General features: G+C 35.6%; 1 pseudogene; it reads left to right on the top strand.

Moving 5' to 3' along the window:
- LOC101687020 lies at positions 1 to 25,788 on the top strand (annotated as a pseudogene).

Raw genomic sequence — 25,788 nt, 5'->3', positions numbered from 1 at the left:
ATGGATTTTGCCGAGGGATATGTCCGTTCCAGAGGTGCCTCGGCTCTGGACGGAATTTGTCCACCGCAGGGAGATCTCGAGGCTCCTCTGGGCCGGTGGAAACCATTCTTTCGGTAGTATACCGAAACCGCGCAGCGACCTTTTTGTTAATTGTCTTGTGTGTCTTGTGTGCTTTTCTCGTCGCCCTTTGTGTTTCCCTTGATTAAGGTTAACTGGAGCCAACTGGGGTTGGTCTAACTCGAGACAGAGACTATAAGGAATATTCCCAAGCAGCTGCCGAAACTTTCTTTGTTTCAGGGAAGTTTCCCTGTGTTCTCTGGCCTGACTTAGACTGCTTAACCCCTCCCCCCTTGCTGGTGGGAAAACATGGCGTCTGCTCCTCTGTTGGGGCTTAGGAGCTCCAAAACCGGGAATCCTTTCTCTGCCTCCTGGCGGCGCTTTGTTTCTTCTGTTTCCCCCTTATGTGTTTCTGTACCAACGTGTGTGCAGCCTGCATGACTGGCCTCTAGATCATGCACCACAGCTCCTTCTCTCTCCACTGTCAAGAAGCAAGAAGAGTACCCCCTGGACCTAACACCTCCCCACTCCAGATCTTCCCACGCATGTCTCAGGTAAACATTCAAATTGGAGTGGGCCCAGGTGGAACGTAAATCAGTATTGGAACTAAGTTAAGTTTGTTGGTTTAATTAAGATAAGACGTGTCTTTGAAGTTACAGCAGTAAATGTGAAACTTTTATTCTATCAAAGTTTACTGAAGGTCAAATAAGCTTGTGTTACTTGTTAAAATTTGTTAGCAAAGAAATGACTAAACTGATGGTTAATTGTCTGTCTCAAAGTTCTAATGGGTAATTGCTGAAGTAGCTTTCAAAGTCTTTGGTAACCTGAAAGTTTTAAAGTTTTGCTTGGATGACAAATGGAATTAAATTGTGGACATCTAGGTCTTAACCAAACAGGATAAAATGCTAAGTCGTTAATTACTGGATGTAGGTTTGTGCTTTTGACTTCTTACTGCAAAGAAACTAAGAGTATTTAAATCTGCTGGTAAGCTTGTTTTCTACTTAACTGATTCATAAATTGCCACCTGAGGAATTCTGTTCTAACAGTTCACAATTGGTTAATAACTAAAGGTGTTTCTAAGAATACAAAATTCTGCTTAGTGTAACTAAGACTGATGGAAATAAAAGGAAACTCTGTATGTAGGAAAATAGGAGATATGTAAGAAAGATTTAAGGAATGGGAATACATTTTTTTGAAGGTATATATACTTGAAAATCCTAAAGGAAGGAAGGTAATTTTGTCCTAAATGAGATGGTTGTTTAGAAGGAAATGGCTTGGGACAAAACCTGAATGCAAAGGAAAGTTGTAGAAGGTTTGTGAAGGGAAATCTTCAGAAAAGGAATTTTAGCTATGGTCAAGAATGGATTAAGATTGAAATGAATGGGTTTTAAAGGTACATTGGTACAAGACTGAAATTGTCTCTGTTCAAAAGGACAATGTTTTCTTAGATCAATTGATCTGTTAAGAAAATGTAAATGGTTTTCTCTTTGCCTGCCCAGAAAAACGAGTTTCTATGTTTTGTTTATCAGGTGTTTAACATCCCTAATTATATTTAGGCATGTGCTTTAAAACTTTCTAAAATTTTAGCAAATGTTGACAGGATTTAAATAGTAAATCTCTTTAACTCCAGCTTTTCCTTGGTATGTGAAGTTGCTCATGAAGTACTACTGAACCGATGATAAACCTTGGGTTACATTTGGGAAAATGCTATAACTATTCTAGAGATTCTACGCACTTCCTAAAGTTTTAACATTTTGAGAGATCATCGCTTGATACTGTAATTATGGAAATGTTATGTATCTCAGAAATAACCTGATTTCCTTGCAGCTAAATTGTTACTCCCGTGTCTCTTTAGCTCTAACCATATCCATTTTGAGTTTTTGTCATTTATAATTGTTTTAATTCTCTTGTAAAATGAGTTTTATCTTCAAGGAGATTCCTATAAAGGACTTTCAGGACAAATACAGATATTTGATATACTTGAAAATCCTAAAACTGAAATAGGTAAGAATTTCCAAAACTGACTAAAGCTGCATTCACCAGAATTAGTAACATGGGACTAAATGAACTAAGAGATTATAGTGTTGTGTCTCTTAATGTTTTGTCTTACTTTAAACATTGCTGGTTCTCTCTAATGTTTGCTCTTCCAGACTAGGGATACTTTTTCTTAAGTTATCTGTAACTTATAGAGATGTATAAGTGCTCATTTGTAAAAGTCCTCAAAACATTCAAGCTTTTCTCTCTATCTGAACCCTCTGAAACCGAAAGGTCTCAGTAAGTATTCATTCTTCCCTGGCAATCAGTCATTTGCATAAGTTCAATAAGAATCTGTTCTCCTTGTAACAGGACACCATTGGAAACTGGTTATTTTACCAAGGCTTTGACTGGAATGTCATATTTGAGAAAGACATGCATAAACTCAGATATGACCAGACAGCTTTAAGGAACTAAGGTTGACTTTATGAAACCTGGAGCCATAAAGCCCCTTGGGACTGTTGGCCTGATAACCTTGCTTACAGAGTTCCCAGCAGCCTCACCAGGTGAGTAAAGAATGTCACTCTTTGGTAGGTGCGGAGACTCAGAAGAGGCATTCGCCCAAATTAACAGGTATTGCAGGCATGCCTGATGGCAAGTACAGGGCTTGGCTTCTGGCCCGGAGAGCCTACTAAAAGTTCAACCTAGAGATTCCTTATACAAAGTTCCAGCAAAGCAGATTCTAAAAGATCTATTGATCACACTCACTGTTCTTGCTGAGCTTATGTAAATAATAGGCCAAGTTTGTTAAAACTGGACTTGTTTTACAAGTGAATTAGTCCTGATTTGGCTATCTCTGTAAATGAGGGTTATTTTAGAGAGAAAAATTATGTTTTAATAACACACCTTTATGGATGTTGAATTCTAGATTTGATTGTCTTTAAATGTTTGTTTACCTAAGGTAAACAATTTGAGGTAAACTTCAGAGAAGGTACACAATAGCTCATTTAGATGATCTTGCTTTTTTTATTTTGTGGGGATATTAGCAGACCCCACAGCACATGATTAAACAACTGGAAAATGGGATTAATTCCCTACAATTATATAACTTAACTAACACCTTGTATGTGGCTGGGATAATGAAATTGCCTAAAAGCCAACCTGTCACCAGAAATAATACTTAAAACTTGTCAAACTTTAAACCTAGTTACCTGTATGCCTGAACCTGACCACTGTACTTCTTTCTCTATAGAGCAAAAATGTTCAGAGGTGATTAATCTTGCTTACTCTATCTGGCCAGATTTAAGATGCCCCTGTTAAAAATATGAATGACAGTTGGTTTTCTGATGACAGTAGTTTTCATAGAAAGAATAAGATAAGCTAGGTGTGCCATAGTGCTCACTAGCCCTTTGCAATTGCCAAAGCCTAAGAATTAACATTTATACTGACTCCAAATATGCTTTCCGGGTACTACATGCCCATGGAGCTATTTGGAAGAAAGGGGATTGCTATCAAGCCATTACTCCCCAATCAAATATGGGCCTAAGTTCCAAAACCCTCCTCATCGCTATACTAAGGATGGCATATATCAAATCTGGGATACACATCTGTGGCTTACACCCATGATTGGACAGCTCAGTCAGAAGGCAGTTTTATGCTGGGAACAAAGGAATCATATGAGTGGTACTTGGGCAAATAACACACTATGTCTAGGATGGCTAGACATAGAAATGTGTTCCCAAGTAATAGTACTCCAGGCTACTGACTGGGTAAGGCGACCTGGCATCAGATGGCCAGCTCCAAATGGAACCCACTGGATATGTGGAACCAACCTGTGGCCCTGGCTTCCTCCAGGATGGGTAGGTCGCTGTACTTTAGGATTTGCCTGGATTCATGGGCGCATTACTAAAACCATTACAACTCCAGCTAATCTCCCCAACTTAAAACAAAGATGGACATGATCTGTTTTTAAATGGTATGATCACTTTGCATCCATCTTTGTTCCATCTGTGGGACTAGAGGATGTCATGTGGCATGTAGAAACCCTTAATAAATATACTACAGAGGCACTCAATGATCCACTAAATGGCATCTCCCTCCTTAATACCAAAGTCTCACAAATATGCAAGGCAGTCCTACAAAATAGGATGGCTTTAGATGTCCTGACAGCAGCCCAGGGTGGCACATGTGCAATTATCAAGACAGAATGTTGTATGTACATCGCAGACTATCACAAAAATATCACAGGACTAATAAAGGATATAAATGCCCAGATTAAGGCTCTACAAGGTCCCTCTCTCTTTTAGTGATTGGTTAAGTTCCTGGTTTGAAAGAGGACTATGGCCAAATCTCCTTCTTGGGCTTCTCATTTTTATCACCTCATTAACCTTAATATGTTGCTTTGTTCAATGTTTCTCTACTTGGTGCCGAAACTTGGTACCGAGACTCCATTGCTGCAATGACTTCACCACGACAGACGATCCTTGTCGCGTGAGAGGACGCCTCTTCACTGTCAGCGCTGGATTCGGCTGCCTCCACCTTTCGTAACTCCCCTATACATTCCTCCACTGACCAATATTGACCCCAGTAGGTAGGGACAGCTCTACGCCCCTATTCAGCAGGAAGAAGTTACAGAAGATGAGACATTCCACCTTCAACCACCTTAAAGATTTAAGAGTCAAAATTGTTCAGGGGGAAATGATGAGGGAGCAGGAGGCTGGCTGAGAATGGAGAAGGGGCTGATGCCTTACACCCCCTCTCCACCCTTCTCCACTGCGAAAACTGGTTCAACAGATTGCCTTGGCTTACTACTTTGTTGTCATCTATAACGGGCCCTCTCATCATTCTGTTATTAATTCTAACTTTTGGTCCTTGTGTCTTAAACAGGTTAGTACAGTTCATTAAAGATCGCCTGTCTGTTGTTCAGACTATGGTACTGACACAGCGATACCAACTCCTTAAACAAACAGAGCCCTGGACTAGCTCAATGCAAGGGCAGGACATGCAAGAACAAGACGAATGGATATAAGATTCTGTCCATGATAAAGAAAAAGGGGGGAATGAAAGACCCCTCCCCTAGAAAGTCCCCTCCCCTAGAAAATAGATAGGATAACTAACCGCTTGTTTGCTTTTCTGTAAACCGCTGGCTTTTAGGCGTAGATTAGGTTATTAATTGCTTATTAATTGTTCTTTTGCCCTTCTGTAACTGCTTGGCTTATAGAAATAATAGAGACGCCATGATGGCATTCCTACCTTCCCCCTTCTTGTTCCCCCTTCCCACCTCTCTCCTCCTGCGCGCGGGCTCTCAGAACCAATCAGCTTGTTCCCCCTTCCCGCCTCTCCCTTCGCGCGCGGGTCCTCAGAACCAATCAGCAAACTCCAAGTATGCCTTTTTCAAAGTTCAAATTGTCAACCAATGAGTTGCGCCCCACCCAAAACTTGTTTGTGCCTTCCTATATAAGACCCTGCTTCTCTCCGGTCGGGGTGTTCGGTTAGCCGGAGCTACCGACCACCCGCCGGTACCTGCGTGACAATAAACCTCTTGCTGTTTGCATCCAGTGGCAGTGTTGGATTCTTGGGTAAGGGGATCCGCGGGTCTTTCATGCGCACCTCTTTCAGGGGAGGCTGTGGGTTGCGCATGTGTTTCAGGCTCTGAGAACAGGGCACAGGTCTGAAAGCACTAGGCTGGGCCTTCATGCACCTCTTTCAGGGCAGAGTTTGGGGCGCTTGTCTTAGGCTCTGAAACAATGGCGCGGGTCACAGAGCGCCGGCCGGGCCTTTGTGTACCTCTTTCAGAGGGGAATGAGGGGCGCGCACATCTCAGGCTGTATAGCAGGGCTCGCATGTTCTGGCCTCTGGCGAGGCTTCCAGCCCCTCAAAGGAGCCGGACCCCAGGTGTTCTTGGGCACGCTGGCGGCTTAGGGACCAAGACATGGTTTCTCTGCAGCACTCTCTCTGCCTCAGCGCCAGGGGAGGATGTCCTGGGACCAGAGACTTAAGCCCCTGTCCCTAGCCACCCTGATTTCCACAATCCCCGCCTCCCACAATCCTTTCTCTTTTAAAGTGCTTTTAACCGGTCTCCAAGTTAATGCTGGTCCCCAGACACTGGGCACTCTCACTCGTATTAGGGTATTACTTTCCAACCGGTCTCGTATTAGGGTATTACTTTCCAACCGCTCACCTCTGGTGGCTCCCTCCCCCTTTTGTTTATCTTCTGATATCTGTTATCTGTTCTCACTTTGCTTTACCTGCCCACTGGCGTCTTCTGCCCCTGTAGAGATCCAGACGTGTATAATTCTGATCTCAGGCTGATTTCATGGGTGATCGGAGTTCTTTGGTTGGTAATCAGCTCACTTTAGGGTACAGGTTTAAAAGGTGCCTCCTCCTACTTCCCCACCATCCTGTCCCCCCGATAAACCTAATTTTAATATAGGTAAAGGGAAAAAGAAAAGAATGTGTGTGGTCAGAGATCATCAAGGTCTTTTGTATTATACTACATAAATGAGATAGACTTTGAGTCAAAATTTTAAAAATTAAAATAAAAAATGCATAAACAGAATACCTCTTCATCTCACCAAATTTCACTAAACCTTTCTACCTCCCATGCTACTTCATTTCCCACTAACCTGCTAGCATCCCAGATTGCATCTCTCAGGTACTAATCAACATTTCTTATCATACATTTGTTTTCAGCATCCTCTTGGATGCCTTCTGCCCAAAAAGCCACTTGAATTCTGAGTTATGTTGCTATCATGGTTGCTGATACCCTGCAGCACAACCCTGAAGCCATTTCTAAGGATGTTGGTTCCCAGGACTATCTAAGCTAAAACAAACAAACAAACAAACAAACAAAAAGTAGTTAAAGTGAAGTTGTCTTCTACTGAGACCTCTTAGTTCCAAGGCCATATAGTTTTTTCCTTTACAATGGTACAAAACTTCTCTGTTCTAACTCCTAAACATTTCCAATTGTTGAAAACTGAAGGAAAATATCTTTTTTAAAAAAATTTATTTATTAGACAAAGAGAGATCGCAAGTAGGCAGAGAGGCAGACAGAGAGGGAGGGGGAGGCAGGCTCTCTGCTTGATCCCAGGACTCTGGAATCATGACCTGCACTGAAGGCAGAGGCTTAACCCACTGAGCCACCCAGGCGCCCCTGAAGGAAAATATCTTATTCAACATCTGTACCTGGCTAGGTACAAGAGTTTTGGGAGCCAGGAAGAGAAGGACCTATCTAACACAGATACCATGTTGTTCAGCCCATTCTAATACAGATCAAGATTCAGCTCCTGAAATCAAGAAAAACTCCATTCATTCTTGAATCAATATTGTTTACATAAATTAAATCCTTGGGTCTTCCATTTCTAATTATAATAGATATCCTTGCAGAAAGACAATATTTCTGAGAAGTAAAAGCTGAATACAAAAGAAATCCAAACAAAAACACATGTTTTAAGGCAACAGGGGCTTTGGAGACAATGAGAACTTGAGGATAGAAGATCACAGAGAAAAGGCACCTGAGGGGGATGAAAATGACACTTTGAAAGCTCAGAATTTGGCCCAAACTTAGGAAGAGGAAGGATGATAAGATTTCAGTGGAAGAATTTCAGCTAAGAAGCAGAGAAGCTAGCATAGCTTTGGGCTATCTCACAGACTGGCAAAAGAAAAATTAAAAGTGAGAAGCTATCAAGAGAGCAGATCTGAAGGACCAAGATGCCCAAGAGAAGTGCAAGTAAATAAGCTGAACACTGTATATTCTTCTAATTGAAGCATTTACTGAAGTCCTAAGCTGCACCAGAAAGAGGCCAAGATATTCAGCAAAAGGCTGCAAAAAACAGAGTGAATTTTAATATTGCAGAGGGAGGAGAGATGGATAGTTCACCAAGACTGAGAGTCCCTACTAAGTAAAATGAGTTCTCAGCTGGAGAGGGCAAAAGGAGATGATAAGTGACCTTATAATAACTGTGGCCAACTACAGATTATTTTTGTTTCTGTTTTTTAATTGGAGTAAATTGACTTGACTTCACTTATGCAACTTACCAGAGAATAGGACAGACCTCTGCTGAAAAAGTATATTACCATACAAACCTCCATGATCTTTATAAACATCTTCCACACATCACAACAAGCTGAACCAAGAGAGAGAAAAATAAAACAATACACACCCAGATGAGCTAGGTATTGCAGTTTAAAAAGAAAAAAAAAAGAAAAGAAAAGAAAGAAAAGAAAAGAAAAGAAAAGAAATCTATGGTTGCCTGTTTCAAGAAAACAGATGACAGTTGAGTATATTTCCAAAGAAGAGCAGTTATTTTCTAAATTAAGTTTAAAAAAAAAAAAACCTGAACATAATAGTTGAAATAAAAGACTTAAAATGGGTGAGTTTACACATAAACTAGACAGAGCAAAGGAGAGGATCAGGAGAACATATCCAGGTTAATATATGAAATGGGAAATGGGAAAAGTTCATAAAAGGTCTATGATCTTTTGGGCAAAAGGCCTGACCAAGTGTAGTTATAGTGCCATAGAGGAAGGGAAAAATGAAGAAGAAGCAATAGTTGAAGAGATATAGAGCAGTAGCTTTCCAAAACATCTGTAATACATTAAGCTAGGTATTTATAAAGCTACAACAAACTCAAGTGATGTAAATTAAAATAAATCAGTACTCAGATCCACAATAATAAATATGTTAAAGATAAAACCCCAAAGATAAAATATTCAATGTAGCTAAAAAAAAAAAAAAAAGACACATTACCTTCAAAGAGCAATTATATTAAAAATTTACTTCTAAGTGAATGATCAAAAGAAATGATGGAAAACAGAAAGCATTTTTCAAATGATAAAAGAGTAAATTAAAATATACCCAATATAATATTTGACTCTAAACTCATACAATATCCTAGCTTATTTTAAAAACCATACTAAAAATCTATCTTAATCTTGTGCAGATAATTTTATTGCATATCTCTGCAGCCCAATGAAGACTCAATATTTGGGAATAAAACTCTGGAATCAAAAACAGTACTACTATTGGGCTCTAAAGCAATGCACTTTATACCTGGAGCCCAGTGAACACAGTGTACATCAAATCAAGCAGAAGCAGGAAAAGTAAAAACAAAACACCAACAGTAAGAGCCAACAGATAGTTTGAAGCAAGTACACACAGAAGAGTATTTTGGCTTTTTAATAAATGTTGGGTAGGTGGAAGCCACATCTATGTTAGTCTCCACTGACTCTGCCACCAAGCATAATGCTTGGCACATACTAGAAATGCATTACTTAAATTCAGTATTACTATTTATGGATATATTACATCTCCATTTTAAGTTTTCCTCTGTTCAATCCACATTTTTACCAAAAGAAAAAGCAAAACTGCCACTTAACGTTTTTAGAATCTGAAGTTCATCATTAAGTTCCAATGATTTTGAGAAACAATATATTCTCTGGGGTTCCTAAATTTAGTCTTTCTTTGCTTCTGAGTGTAAGAGAATTTCTAGGAAGGAAAAAAATAATTCCACATGAAAACTGTATTTTCCAAAGTTTTAAGGATTTTATTCATTGATTTTATTTGTGGCCTACTGAAAATTTTCTTCAAATATCTGGGTAAATTGCAAGTACACAATGTCAATATCTTTTTGTTATGAAATGTTCAAAAAGAACTCAGATCTCTGATGGTACAGAACATACTATGTTATTATCCATCTTCACATCTGACTAATGATGTATTTTAAAATATGTATCATAGCGAGGTATCTTAATGATGTGTCATAAGATTGTATCTTATGATGTAACGTTTGAAATTTTTTATGTCTCAAACTCAGTAGCCCCAGGTAACTTCAGAATTTACTGGGATGTCAGGGGTTTATTCAGTCTTTACACTATAAACTTGGGGTTTTCAAAATAGGCTCCACAGATCCTTAGATACAACTTAGAGACTTCTCAAATGTCATGGTAGAGAGCAAGGAAGAGCTGGGCATTCAGTGATGTGACCCTCCATTGGCACTTCAAGTGGAAAGCCCTGTTTTTTTGTTGTCTGTTTTACATATTAATTTTCTATGCTTCACTTTATAAATTCAACTAGTAACAGAAAGATTAGTTCTTTCTAGTCTTTACACCATTATAGTAACCCAGATAAGACATGAGAGGAAAAAAGGTGATCAAATTTATATATATATATATATATATATATATATATATATATATATATATATATATATGTTTTCAGGGCTAGAATCAGTAGTACTTGATTAATTGCTAAATTTGGTAGACAATGGAGTACAATGAAGAAGGTAGACACTGGAATTAGTACCAGAATATAAACTGGAATATAATAAATACTGTATTGAGTACACATAAAAAAGCTCTCAAAATTATACATGTCTCAGAGATCAAGAAAGCCTTCTTACAGAGGGTAGCTTGGTAATATTTACATATTTTAAGGCTTAAATTTATAATAATAAATAATAAATAAATAATAATAATTATAAATAAAAATAATAAAATAGAAATATCTTTATAAAATAATAAATAATAAATAAATAAATAATAAATAAATAATTTAAATATTTAAAAATATTTACAAGGTTTAACAGTCATGGAGTGATAGAATTTATTATGTTAATACTAATGATGATAGCTATCATTCAGTACTATTTTGTCATGGACATCGTGCAAGGAACATTTTACACAGTATTTCTATTATTAATGAGGAAATTAAAAAGTATCAGTATGGCCATATCACTTCACATGTGCCATATAATGTAACATAATCAAAGGACTAATAACCTATCACATTCATAGTTACTCAAGGGAGGAGGATTACAGAAGGCCATGGGTATTAAGGATCAGCTTAGAATTCTGCCTAGAACACCACTCAAATCCTTCTGACGTTAAAGACGTACACTATCTTTCCTATTACAGTAATATTTTCTACTAACAAATTATACTATGCACACTTAAGAGATCTGCTAGTACACAGCTACCACTAACTGCATAGACAATCATTGCTATGCTGAATTTAGAAATCTGTCCAGATGTTTCCCTGGTAGGCACAAGGATCTGAAAGTTAAGAGGCACTTCTGAGAGTGACATTCTGCAAATGATCCCCTGTTGGGAATATAGTATATTACACCTACTACCACCCTCATTATAGAACCATTGCCAGGCTCTGCTGGATTTCTGGTCTGGAGGTGAAAATCTTATCTGCAGTTTGCCTCTAGGAATGCCTTAATACATTAGTAATGAAAACAATTCAGGGGAGTTTCTCACTTATATAGCTAAAGATATATATATATATATATATATAGCTAAAGGACTATAAATAGTCCTTCACTAGGTCTGTCATTTGTTGTAGTTCTATTCATCTATAAAAATAAATGGAATAGGGGCACCTGGGTGGCTCAGTGAGTTAAAGCCTCTGCCTTCAGCTCAGGTCATGGTCTCGCTGTCCTGGGATTAAGCCTCTGGTTCTCTGCTCAGTGGGGAGCCTGCTTCCTCCTCTGTCTCTGCCTGCCTCTGTCTTCTTGTGATCTCTGTCAAATAAATAAATAAATAATTTTTTAAAAAAATGAATGGAATAGAAGAAAAGTAACTATAATTACTGAGAAATAATGTGAATATTCCAAAGATCCCTTGAGCCTACATACACCTCTTCTCTGTAAAATTTCATTTTTATTGTAAAACAGTTTGCAATGTGAAGGGTACACATACTTAATGCCACACATGACAAAACTCTGGTATTTTAAATAATTCAAAATTTCTGAAATTCTACCAGGAAATCAGTCTAAGGGAAATAATTTTCTTCTAAATAAGGCCAAAAAAAAAATATATCCCTTTTCATGAGCGAAATGTTATTTTCTACTTTCATTCTAGGCACCAATCAGTAATACAAGTTATCTTGGGCTTCAAAGTGGAAAGCGATTAGTTGTACATATTAAGTCTAAGCCAAACAAAACCAAAACCAACATCACGATTCAGCTTAATTTAGAGCCCTATTAATATGGCAAAGAAACACGTCCTTAGAAAATTAAAGAAAGACCATGCTTTGTAGAACTTCTAATTTATTGAGTTAGAAACCATGAGAGTCACAAGTTCTTCTAGTCCACTGTTTCCATCATTCGAACATATGCAGCCTGGATGAGTGTGAACTGATATTCTTACTCTCCAAAGATATCTCCCTTCATGTTCATGAACAATACACATTAAATATCCCAGTGCTGTTTGACAACTACTTCCTCACAAAACTAGTGCATGTGTAAATGTATATGCATGTGGTTCCAGGACCCACTTATTAGAGGAAAAAATAATTTTGTAAATGTCTTTGAATGTTAAAAATCTCTGAAAAATTATAAATTAGTGAATTAATCGATGCCTAAGCATATGAAATGCTTATGTATTATGTATCATGTATTAAATTGATGTAAAACATTGACATCAAGATTTTATCTTTCCCAAACTGGTCATTTTGAATGGTCGAACTAATGTTATATTTTATTAAAGCATCAAGCTGATGCTGTATTAATATTACCATTAGTAGTAATAGTAGTATTAATAGTATTTGGATTTTTTTTTCAACTTGAATAAAGGAAAATGTATTTCTTTTTTGTCAGTCCTGTGGTTATTTATTAGGAAAAACATTAGCTTTTGTCAGAGTCATTTGAAAGATAGATGTAAAATATACGTAAGTGAATATTTACTGTCCAGTTTCATCTTCTGCCACTCTATTTACACGTACTCTGAAGTCATAGGGGACTTTCTGCCTTTCTTTAGCAAATCTGGCCCAAGGATGCCCATGCTTTTATTTTACTCTTGTAGTTTTCTGTCTCTAGTACCTTCCCCATAAGCTTACTGTGAGAGGGTCAAGAGAGGTTGCCCATTTGAAGCCTTCCTAGTATTGTTCACACAGAACAGATTTTCTCCTCTCTGTGTTCTTGCACTAAGACTTGTGACTGTATATATGTTATTTGTACCAGTAGGGTGCAAGTACCTTGAGGTGAGAGAGCATGTCAATTTGTCTGTATGCAATATGCAGTCAGTGTGATGTCTGCATGCACATCAAAAAGCTCCATGAATTGAGTACTGCTACTAAACTGCAGTGCATTCCAAACATGAGAAGTACTGTAGCAAACCTCCCAAAGGCGTTTTCTCATACATGGAATGTTCAGTTATCTACTGGTGTTTTCTAATTGCCTTACCACACATTTCCTTCTAGATTACCAGGAGTCCCACTGAGATAGTACTGCCAACAGCTACATATCTTGCCAATTTGTGTTAGAAAATGTTGAAATGTTGCCTTTTCAGTGATGAACTAGACAGTAGGGGCTCTGAATTGTTACCGTGGCAACAGAAATCAGGGAAACTAAAAAGGGACTGAGAAATTCCAATGGAGGGATGAGAGGGCTGGATCTCCTAACAAAGATGAACTGAGAAAGTCCCCAAGGCCAATTACTTCTCTCTTCTAGTTTTTGAAACCTAAGGTTCTTTGTGATCAGAAGACTATCCTGACGCTGCCCAAAGAGATGAGCCCAATATTCAACTCTAGCTGACTCAATCTATGCTGATTTAATCCTTGAATCCTGTGGGTCCTTCCTAGACTGCTCCCCTTGCTCTGGAAGGTGAGAAATTTTTAATCATTCGAAGGTTACCCTGAAATCAATGACCTTCTCACCAACTGCTTCAAGGTGCTTTCAATTCAAGTCCAAGGTGACAAGATTTTGAACCTTATATTTCAGAGGATTTTGAATTCTAATACTTCCAGTGTCAGTAACAGTTCATCTTTCTTACTGTGGAGCTGAGCTGGAATTTTCTGCCAGAATGTGAAGACTATTGGGTAGAGAAGAAAGACAATATTGGCTCCCTGAGAAAATGCTAGGGGAAACGTAAAGATAAGTAAATAAAACAGATTGGGCAAATACATTATGTTTTCCTGAAAACTTATTCCTTTTCTCTTTACAAGATAAAAACAAAAACAAAGAAAAACGAATTTAATGTATCCTTGTCGTGGCTTCTGTTTCAAGTTTTTTTGAACCGGAATTAATGCCAAAGGTTTGGTTCTTTTGTGACAGCATTCATTTGTACATTTATGATGGGTGGATTTTTGTGTACCCAAGGTATAGTTAAATAAGGATTTTTAAAGGTGATTTATCATTTTATGTATAGCACATTTTCTTATAGGATAGACATAAATAGATCATTCATGCAGACAAGAGATGTATATTACCTACAAAAAATAAGAAAATAAATTGCATAATATGTATAATCCCACTCTTAAAAATAATTATGTCATATATTGTATCATATATTCACCTACATATACACTTATCTACAAGAAAACACAAGAAATGCTTAAAAGTTTCTTCTCTAAGTGCAGCTGAGAGAATTCAGGGAATTCAGGTAGAAGAGGTCTTTATTAAATTAATTTGATTAGAGTGGATCTGAAAATTATTCCAAAATAAGCACATATTATCTTTTTTAAAAGGCACATTTTTAAAACAAAATTCTGAAACAAATTATATTATACATCTTCTCTGTTCTGTTTATTTAATTATTTTCCATACTTATTTTCATTATTTCCTGCTTAATCCCAAACATGACAAAATACTCTGGTACTGTAAATCATTCAAAACTAAACAAACTATGTTTAGTTTGCTATTCCTTTTCTCACTTTTTAGATGGCTCCTTAGATCATTGACTTTTAGTCTTTTCTAAAATATGCATGTAGAGCTATATTAATTTCAGTCTAAGGATGGTGTCAGCTGCATTCTATAAGGCTTTTGTTTGTTTGCTTTGTTTAGTAAATTTAACTTAAGTTTATATGCCAAAAAATGAAGGAATCATTATGGGAGGGCTAAAATATTTTGGTCATAGGGAACCCATTCTTGTAGACAGCACGAATATATAAAGAAGCATTATATAAGAGCACATCAGAAGTCTCTGTGCTTCTCTTAGTAACAACTGCTCACCCCAAGAACAATACTATCATAATTATTAAGTTTGTATATTAGTTTTGCCTTATGTAAATTTTTTTAAAAGATTTTATTTATTTATTTTTTGACAGACAGAAATCACAAGTAGGCAGAGAAGCAGGCAGAGAGAGAGAGAGAGAGAGGAGGAAGAAGGTTCCCTGCTGAGCAGAGAGCCCAATGTGGGGCTCCATCCCAGGACCCTGGGATCATGACCTGAGCTGAAGGCAGAGGCTTAACCCACTGAGCCACCCAGATGCCCCCTTATGTAAATTTTTTACAAGTGGAACCATACTGTCTGACCTATTTGCCTGTCTACTTTCGCTCAGTATTATCCTTTTAAGATCTCCATTTTGTTCTGTATAGTTGAAATTCATTTATTCTTGTGATGTGTATTATGTAATTGTATGAATATGTCACAATTTTTCATTCAATCTGTTCTGGATAGACATTAGAGTATTTCCAGTTTTGACTATTACAAATACTTCTGAGAGCATCTGTGTGCATGCCTCTGTGTGTGTGTGTGTGTGTGTGTGTGTGCCTATGCATTTATTTAAGACCATATGCAGACATACCTTTTGTGTATATATGTCAGAGTGGATCATATATTCAGCATTAGTAGATACTAGGAAACAATTTTCCAAAATACCTGTACCAATTTATACTTCTACATTTAATTTAGGAGAGCTCCAATTGTTCCATAGCTTTGTTGACATTTAGTAGCATTTTTTAATTTTTCATTTTAACCATTTTAGCTCGTGTGTAATGATATTCAGTTGAGCTTTAAATTGCATATTCCAAAGGCTAATATGCTTAAGTTTTTCCATTTTTATTACACGTTCATATCCCCATTTTGTGAAGTGCCAGTTCATGTTTTTGCACATTTTTCTTTAAGTTGTCTGTCATTTTCTTTTTAATTTATAGAAGTTTTTTATAGATTTGAATATAAATTCTTTATTCAGTATATGCATTACAAATCTCTTGTTCAGTTCTGCAGCTTGATTATCATTCATTTAATGATGCCATTTAATGATCTGAATTTTTTTTTCTTTTAAGAGTTTATTTATTTATTTGACAGAGATCACAAGTAGGCAGAGAGGCAGGCAAGAGTGAGAGGGAAGCAGGCTCCCCACTGAGCAGAGCCTGATGCGGGGCTTGATCCCATGACCCTGAGATCATGACCTGAGCTAAAGACAGAGGCTTTACTCACTGAGCCACCCAGTCACCCCTGATTTGAATTTTTTTAAAATCTTAAAACTGTACAAGTTATTTTTTGCCAATATGGTTATTTCTATTAGAACCTACTTTCACAAGAAAAAAAATGTCCACTTTAAGAAGATTCTGTGAGGTAATTTTTTAAAGTTGCTGTGTTACTTTTTGATAAGCAATTCTGGGATTAGTTTTTATGATTGGTGTAAAACAGTAGTACACATATCATTTTTCCTCTATGAACGTCCAATCTATCCATTTATGCAAAGATCATCCTTTCTTTACTGCACTATCACCTGGTCATAAAACAGATGACCATAAGCAAATGGAATCATTTTCAGAGATTCTAAATTCTTCCATTGGCAGGTTTGTCTGCTCTTGTGCCAATATTACACTACCTTTATTACTGTATATTTATAATGGGTTTTATACTGGTTACTGTAGAGTTAATAAATTTCATTTAGCTTCAGAGTGTTGTCTGAACTTTGCCCTTTGCTTTTATGTATAAATTCCTGAAGTCAATGTGTTAATTGCTACAAAAATTAACAAACAAATCCGTTAGTATTTTAATTGAGATTGCTTGCAATCTCTAGATCAATTTAAAGGTACTGCTATCATTATAAAATTTAGTCTTTAAATTCATAGTTGTTTATTGCTTTATTTATTAAACCTTGAATTTTTCTCGTTTCTTTGACTTTTAATATAATGTCTTGTTCATTTTTGGTTAAATTTGTTTTTGGGTAATTGTTGAATTTTTTGCTACTGTATGATAGTATTTACATTTTCTCCAGCTTATTCTTTTTATTCACATGAAAATAAAATTGGTTATTATAAAGAGAACTTGTATTGGAGGATCTTGTAAGTTAACTTATTAATTTAAATATTTCTTTTCTGAAAAAATCTTCAACATTTATAATTTTTTACCTGGGAATTTCTTTTATTATTCCTATTCCAGTTCATATTCTTTCTATTTTTCCCTCCCTGTTTTATAACACTGGCTGAACAGAACTGGTACTAAAGAGCATTTGTGTTTTGATTCTAGCCTTAGAGGTTACACTGAATATTTCTCCATTGAGTTCACTGAATTTTTATTTGGTATTGTGTAAGAATTTATGTATGTGCATGTATGTAAATGAAAGATGTTTCCCTTCATTTCAATTTTGCTGAATTTTATTTTATTTTTATTAGTTTTTGTTTTATTAGTTTTTTATTTTATTAGATACTTAGTTTTATTAGTGTTTTTACTGTTTTGAAGAAAAACTAAATGGTTAAAAAATACTGGAAGCAAAAGTGACAGTTATAGTCTTTTTTTGCTGAATTTTATGAGAAACGTTTTCATATGCTTTATCTAATTTATTAAAATAATCATGTGATTTTTTTTCTTCAATTGTGGTGAATTATACTGTTTGATTTCTAGTGATAAATTGTCTTTGCTTACCTAGAATAAATGCCATTTTTTATTATGTTATGTTTGTAATCATACAATACATCATTATAAACCTGACTTGTTAATAATGTTCATTTTTATCACTATATTTGATTAGCTAATATTTTATTAGGGAATTTTTCATCTATATTCAAGAGAAGATTTTGTTCCAAATTTTCCTTACTTGCTATATCTTTTCCAAGTTTTAGAAGTAAGTTTATGTTGGTTTTATTAAAAATACTTTGAAATTTTGTTCTTTTGAATTTTCTAATACAGTTTGTTAAAGAGTTCTATTCCTCTGTTAAAATATTTGGAATAAATAACTGGCAAAATCGACTGATCTGTCTTTATGGAAAACTTTTCAATGATGATTTAATTTACTCAGTTGATATCAGATAATTCAGATTTTCTAGTTTTTTTCCGATTTCATCTTTGTAAAGTTGTATTTATCAAGAAACCAGTTCACTTTCGCCAAATGGTCAAATAAAATGAAATAAAAATGTGCTTAATATCTATTTGCTAACTTTACTTCTATATATATTTTCTTCAACTTATGATAGAGTTATAGCCAATGAACCCATTATAAGTTGAAAATATCATGACGTTGGAAATGCATTTAAAGAACCTAACCTACTGAATATCATAAGCTTAGCCTGGCCTAACTTTGACATGCTCAGAACACCTGAATAGCTTACAGTTGGGCAAAACACGGAAACTATTTAGTAATATGGTGTTGAATATCTCATGTAGTTTACTGAATACTATACTGAAAGTGAAAAGCAGAATGGTTGTATGGGTACGGAACAGTTCTATCAGTTGTTTATCCTTGTGATCATGGGGCTGACTGGGTCCTATGGCTCATTTCATCTGCCCAAAATCAATGCAGAGGATCTTATCATATCTGCAGCTTGGGAAAAGATCAAAATTCAAACTATGATTTCTGTTAAATTCATATTGATTTTACTCTACCATAAAGTTGAAACATTTTAAGTCAAGCTCTTGGAAGTCAAGGACCATCTATATACAATTTTTAGTGATTTTTTAATTTTTAATTTTTGAGACTGATTTTTTTCTCTTATTAATGTTAAATGCTCTTTCGAAGACATTAATTTTTTTTTACTTTTTCAAAAATTCATTATTTGTTTCCATGATTTTCTGTTATTTCTTTAACATTTTATTTCTTTCTTATATTATGTTCTTCCTTCTAATTTTTTAAAAAGATTTTATATATTCATTTGCCAGAGAAAGAGAATGAGAGAGAGAGAGAGCACAAGCAGGGGAAGCAGCAGTGAGAGGGAGAAGTAGGTGCCCCGCTGAGCAGGGAGCCTGATATAGGACTCAATCCCAGGACCCTGGATCATGACCTGAGCTGAAGGCAGTCACTTAACCAGCTGAGCCACCCAGGCGTCCCTGTTCCTTCCAATATATTTCATTTTTACTTGCTGATTTCTCTAGGCTTTGATATAAACATTCAAATCATTTCTTTTCTTTTTTTCTTTTTTCGAGTTTCTATTTAAATTCCAGCTAGTTAACATACAGTATAAGTTTCAGGGGTAGAATTTAGTGATTCATCACTTACATACAGTTTTTCTTCTTTCATACTGTATGTTTTTAAGTCTATATATTAGCTGAATCACACATTTTTACCTGTATCTGAATTATATCATTCATTTAAGATGTTTGCTAATATCTTCTTTGCCTCATATCATTTAGAAATACATCGTTTAATTTCCATTTAGTTGATATATATATATTTTTAAGATTTATTTATTTATTTGACAGACAGAGATCACAAGTAGGCAGAGACGCAGACAGAGAGAGAGGAGTAAGCAGGCTCCCCACTGAGCAGAGAGCCTGATGCAGGGCTCAATCCCAGGACCCTGAGACCATGACCTGAGCCGAAGGCAGAGGCTTAACCCACTGAGCCACCCAGGCACCCCTTTAGTTGATATTTTTATATTTATTATTTTTTATCAAATTTTATTTAGCTTAGATCCACTGTGGTTAGAGAAATTACCATGAATATTGCCAATTGTTAAGATTTATTGAACCTTTATGGTAAGAATCTGGTCAATTTGGTAAATATTCAATATAAACTTAATATTATGATATTTGTGGGGCACCTGGGTGGCTCAGTCAATTTAGCAGCTGACTCTTGATTTCAGTTCAGGTCTTGATCTCAAGGTCATGAGTTTAAACCCCGGACTGGGCTCCATCCTGGGTGTGGAGCCAACTTAAAAAAAAATTTTTTAATAAAAAAAATAAATAAATAAATTCTATGATATTATGGTTTATACTAGTTTCATATGACAATTAATTACATTGAATCAATTATTTAGATTGTTTAAGCCTTTTAACCTTACAGAAATTTTGTTTGCTTTTTCTAGTTTTTAGATGTTTGCTAAAAAAGTTAACATAATTATGAGCCTATTATCCTTTTTCTTCACTTAATTATTGATTTATATGTGTTTAATTTAGTGCATAGACTTAGAATTATGACACTTCTTCTTAAATTCCTTAAAAATTATGAAAATCCTTTTTTATCCCTAATAATTTTTTGCATCAAAATCTACATTTTGTGATAATAATACAGTTGTCCCAAATTGCTTTTGATTTCCTATATAGCATTTTTTTAAAAGGTCTCATTCTTGTATTTAAAATGCATCTCATGTAAGCGGTATGTAAGAGGAATTTGTACTTTTATGCAGTACCCAAATTGGGTCAATTACCTGGAGCAAAATATATATTTACATTTATTATAAGTAATGATGTAGTTATGTTTTCTATCTTCCTATTATTTATTCCCTTTTTTGAGATTTGGTTTATGTTTCTTTTTTCCCCTTCTCTTTTGATTTAATCATACATTTTTCTCTTTTTTTGACTCTATTAAACATGTTTACACATTGTTTAATTCTTCTTTAAATTATTTACACATTGCTTAAGTTGTTTACAGATTTTTTAATTCTTTTTTAAATTGTAACTCAGAGGGTTGTAATATCAACAATTATCTTATTACAGTCTAATAAAAACAATATTTACACCTTTCCTAACAGAGTTAGAGCCCTACATCTATTAAATTATATGTACCATACACATCTATGTTGCCATGAATTTTAATTCTACATAGGGCTAAACTCATCAAAGTATTAAATATTGTTCATTTTACTCAGTTATTGTTGCTCATTTTTAACCAAAATTTACTTATATTTGCCCATTTATTTATTCTTTTTAGTTCTCTTTATTTTCTCCTACATATCCTTGTTTTCATTACTATCTCCTAACTTTAATCTGAAAAATCCCTTTCTTTACACACAAGCCTACTTGCTTCCAATTTCCTTCTTCTATCTTACTTTTATTTTTGAGGATTTTTTTTTTTCCTGAGTAGAGATTATTAGATTGGCTGTTATTTGTCTTAGTACATTAAATATGCCATACCCTTGCTACAGGTTTCCACTATTTCTATTAAGAGGTCAGCATGGACAAATATTTCTTTCTTTGATAGTAACATATTTTTTCTTCCTTGTATACTTTCAATATTTTTACTTTCAGTTTTTAACAGTTTTACTACAATGTGTAGAAGTGAGGTGATTTTGTGTGTGTGTTTCTGTCTGTGTTTATACTGCTCTGAGTATGTTTCCCTTTTTGAGTCTGTGTATTCATGTCTTCCACTTGTTTTATTGCTCAGACATTGTATTTTCAATTACTGCTTTTTCTCCATTCTCTCCGCGGAACTTGATTTGCATGTATGTTAATACACTTGCCTGTGTCCCATATGTCTCTTACACTTTTATATTTTTTTCAGTTTTCTTTTTATGTTCTAAGTTGAGTGTTTACATCTGAATTCCAATATCCAGTTCATTGGTAGGTCTGCCTTTACTGCCTTTTTCCCCCTTATTATCAGTCTTATTTTATTATCTCATGCTGTACTTATTAATTTTTAAAAAAGGTTCAGTCTACAGCAAGTTTATCCCTATTTTCCCTGCATGATTCTTTCAGGGCTAAGGGTTCTTGTCTCTCAGTCTTGTAATAATATATCTCAGCTATTCTTGATTTTCCAAGTTAGCTCTTCAGCTTCCCAGCCCATGCAATTTCAAATTTTATAAATATATCTAAGAGAGACTATTTTCATTGTGAAGCTGGACTTCTTCCCATGAGTATCTATTTTGCCCTAAGCATGCAAGATAGTGAACTCCTTTATATATGTTTTTGGCTTAGTTTTCCAGCCTTGTATGCAACCTCAGGGCTCAGAACTAGCTTCAAATTTGAGACCACTGAAAGGTTCATATGCCACTCTGGCCCCAAGTTTCTGCAAAGTATACTACTGGAGTATCTTTCTACCTGTGGAGAGTATCTTGTCTGTGATAAGCCTGGCATTAGCCCACATGCAGTAACCAGTCAATGTTATAAGGAAAGCAAAAACAGTTGATCATCCTTAAATCATCACAACACACTTTTTTTCTGTGAATTTTAGCTCATTCAGGTCTTGTTGCCCCCAAATCCTCTGATACCTTTAAAAATATGATTTTGTAACTTATTTGGCTTTATTAGATGTAACAGGAGTATTAGTCAGTTGCGAATTGCTGCACCTTATCTGGAAATGTTTCTATGGAGTTGTTTGACTGATTTGTGGGTAAAAACTATATAGCTCATTCGTATCTGTATATATACCTTCTAGATAGGGTTTAAGTTTATTCTGTCAGGCAGCTTAGTTAGGAGTAGATTACCTTAATCTTATCAGAAATTAGGTGCTTCAAATTTATTTTCAGTGATAACTGGTTTATCTCCAGTCTAGTTTTACTCCTTGGATTAGTTTTATTCTTTTGTATTCTAGTAGAAAATTCTGGAAGTTTATAGAAACTGTATGTTATGACAGGAACTCAACTCAAGTTTTTATTCTACCAGTCGCCTGGTATAATAAAGGTACAGTTTGGACACTCAGATGTTCAGCTTCAGATTTCTGCTTAAGTTCTTAGCTCAATAACCAAACATCCCTAACCCCCATATCAAATCAGAAATTAACTTCAATAGGAAAAGTGTTTCCAAATGTCTGGCTCACTTTGCTTAGCTTCCTTTCTCTCTCAAAATTATAATTTAATAAGTATTTATTGTGATATGCTCTCAAATTTAATTTTTGTCTTATATTTTTTCCCCCAGCTTTGTTAGTTATTCTCAGTGAATGGACTGGCCCACAAAAAATTATCATGCTGCTTTCAAGTTAATTATCATGTACTTTAATTCTATTTCTACTTTAAACCACACAAGACATTATGAATATAGTTAGCATGTATTTTTTACCTTATTCTATATACTTATCTTTTCTCTTTTTTCTCCATTCCTTTTCATCTGTTTTATTCACTTTCTAAAAAAATTTCTAAAATTTCCTTTAGTAGCTATGCTATTAACTAACTCTCTGCAAATAAAAGAGGATGAATGTATAATTCTTTGCAATTATTCAGAAAAACCTACAGAAAGAAATGGGTGCTGCCAAACTTAACATAAAATGAAATTAAATTTTTAATCAATAGAGCAAGGTACCAACCTTTTTATTCATAGATGATGTCAAATATTTATAAGTATTCATCTATAAAATTGTTACATTTTTAGAGTAATGGAAATAAATTTATAATTCATTTGATTAAAGAGACTTCTAGGGAGCCTGTGAAAAATGACTATGTAATTTCTTTGACTCAAAGAAGAAAAAAATATTTAAAAGACATAAAACTAAACAAAAATCAATTTACTTGAAAAGAAACACTTCAATTTTTGAGCATGGTGGAGGTGTGTATGTGTGTGTGTGTATGTGTGTATTCATATATATTTTGAAGCCTCACTCCATTATTTATGAGAAAGAAATCACTTCAAAATTTGCTCCACAAGGGAGTTCTGACCCTTTTCTTTAACCTTCTTTTCCTTCTCCCCCAATCTCAGTCCTCACATTTCAGCAGATCTCTGATGCTATTGATGCATCTTAGACCTCAAATTGAAATATCATAAGCCACTTAAAATTCTCCTTGACTCACATCAAATTCAGTCATAATTTCTGTGCAACAGAACTCTTAAAGAGTTAGAGATAGAATTTGTATTTGCTCTATGCATTTTTAAAACAGTCTAATAAGTACAAGTAATATATAATATTTATACAGGACTTAAAATAAATTAAGTTCAGTTTCAAAAGTCCTCTTTTACCTAATAATTTTCTGGAAACTTATGTGCTTGCTATAGATATAATAATTAAATGGCATTCCGTGCCTTAACAAAACTAGAGGAGATCCTTCAAGCTATGTGCATAATTAATTTCCTTCTAAATCAAGAATAATTTCCTTATATTAACAGCAGTTAAATGTGTCTGAATTTCTAGGTTATTCGTTACTGACATTATAAGAAAATCTTAGAAACCAAAAAACACAAGTGAAGGAATAGGTATTCCAAATGACTTTGGTTTAATCTAAGTCTTATGGACAAATAATTTTCACCATTTAGTGGGCTATTGGTTTTGCAGGGCTGCCATACATTTCATTTCAATGATCATGCAATTCTGGAATCAAAATGTATTTATCAATTAGTAAAGGATGAACAGTTTTTTGGTAATCTTGGATTTGTCAATGTCAAGAGAGAAGTGACTTAAAATATATTAACACACATGACAATAGTCACTTAAAAGAGAAATAAGTATATCTCTAATAAATACTTAACTTAGCCCTGGCAGATTCAGTATGCTTCTTTACTCCTCAAAAATGTTGCATAACTACAGTAGAACTGGGCTGAATTACAAGACCATAATTTGTACTGGAACCCCACCCTATAGTGGAGCAGGTCCTAGCAGGAACACACCCAATTAAAATATTGAAAGAAACTCTTGATAGCATGGCTGGAAAAAGACTAGCTCCCAGACCCAAGCCAGCTTAATCCTAAAAGAGGAACACAAAGAGTAGAATCACAGATAATTAATTGTCAGCAGTCAGTACATAGGAAGACAGTGATCTGGAAATAAGGGACAGAAATATCCCAGGGGAAAATAGAAGGGACACGGCACTGGCAGGACTAGAAAATATTACTAGTTCTAGAAAATCAAGTAAAAGACAATGTTTGATAAGATATATCCCTGACACAGAGTGATAAAAAGGGAACCTAGGTCTGAGACCTGGGTGATACGGTCAAGACTGCAGTAGCCACAGCCTGATTTAAAAAGGTAAGAAGAGTAAAGCCTTTCTGCACAACCCAGGGAAAATCCATACAGCATTGTTCTGTGTTCCCATCATAACTTAAAAGGACACTTTCACAATGTTCAAAGACCTTGACAGCCTGCAAATGATCAGGAGAAGGATGTCTTCAAATTCCTTGCAGCAGGAACCCATTCAGGTGGTACAAAGTTTGACTTCCCAATGGAACAGTACATCCTTTCCCAAAGGAAAAGTGATAGTATCTACATCATAAGTGAGAAGAAAATCTGGGAGAAGCTTCTGGCAGCTCATCCTATTGCTGCCATATAAAACTTTGATGATATCAATGTCGTATCCTCCAGAAATACCTGCCAGCAAGCTGTGCTGACATTTGCTGATGCTACTGGAACCACTTCTAATGCTGGCTGCTTCACTCCTGGAACCTTCAGGGCAGCCTTCCACAAGCCAAGACTTCTGGTGGTTGCTGATCCCAGGGATGACCACCAGCCTTTGCACGGCTCTCATCCCCTCACAAAGGCTCTCAGAGAGATGTCTTATATTAACCTTATTATTCTATGTAACAGAGACTCTCCTCTGTGCTATGTGGACAACGCCATCCCTTGCAACAACAAATGAGCTCACGCAGTGGGTGTAAAGTGGTAGATGCCGGCCCAGGAAGTTCTGAGCTTGCCTGGCACCATTTCCCATGAACACTCATGGGAGGTCATGCCGGATCTCTACTTTTCCAGAGATCTTGAAAAGACTGAAAAGGAAAAGCAGGCCACTGATGAAAAGGCTGTGACCAAGAAGGAATTTCAGGGTGAGTCGATGACTCCAGCTCCTGAGTTTGCTGCTACTCAGCCTGAGGTCACAGACTGGTCTGCAGATGAGCAGGGGGCCCTCTGTGCCTAGTCAGCACTTCCCTACTAAAGCCTGGAGTGTTCACCCAGTCCACTGGTCCATATCTCCAATTGCTCAGGCCACTGAATGGGTAGGAACAACCACTTAG

This window comes from Mustela putorius, unplaced genomic scaffold (assembly GCF_011764305.1).
Source record: "Mustela putorius furo isolate JIRA1106 unplaced genomic scaffold, ASM1176430v1.1 tig00003859_pilon_pilon_pilon, whole genome shotgun sequence".
Taxonomy (NCBI): domain Eukaryota; kingdom Metazoa; phylum Chordata; class Mammalia; order Carnivora; family Mustelidae; genus Mustela; species Mustela putorius.
This window is presented reverse-complemented; position numbering and strand designations above follow the sequence as displayed.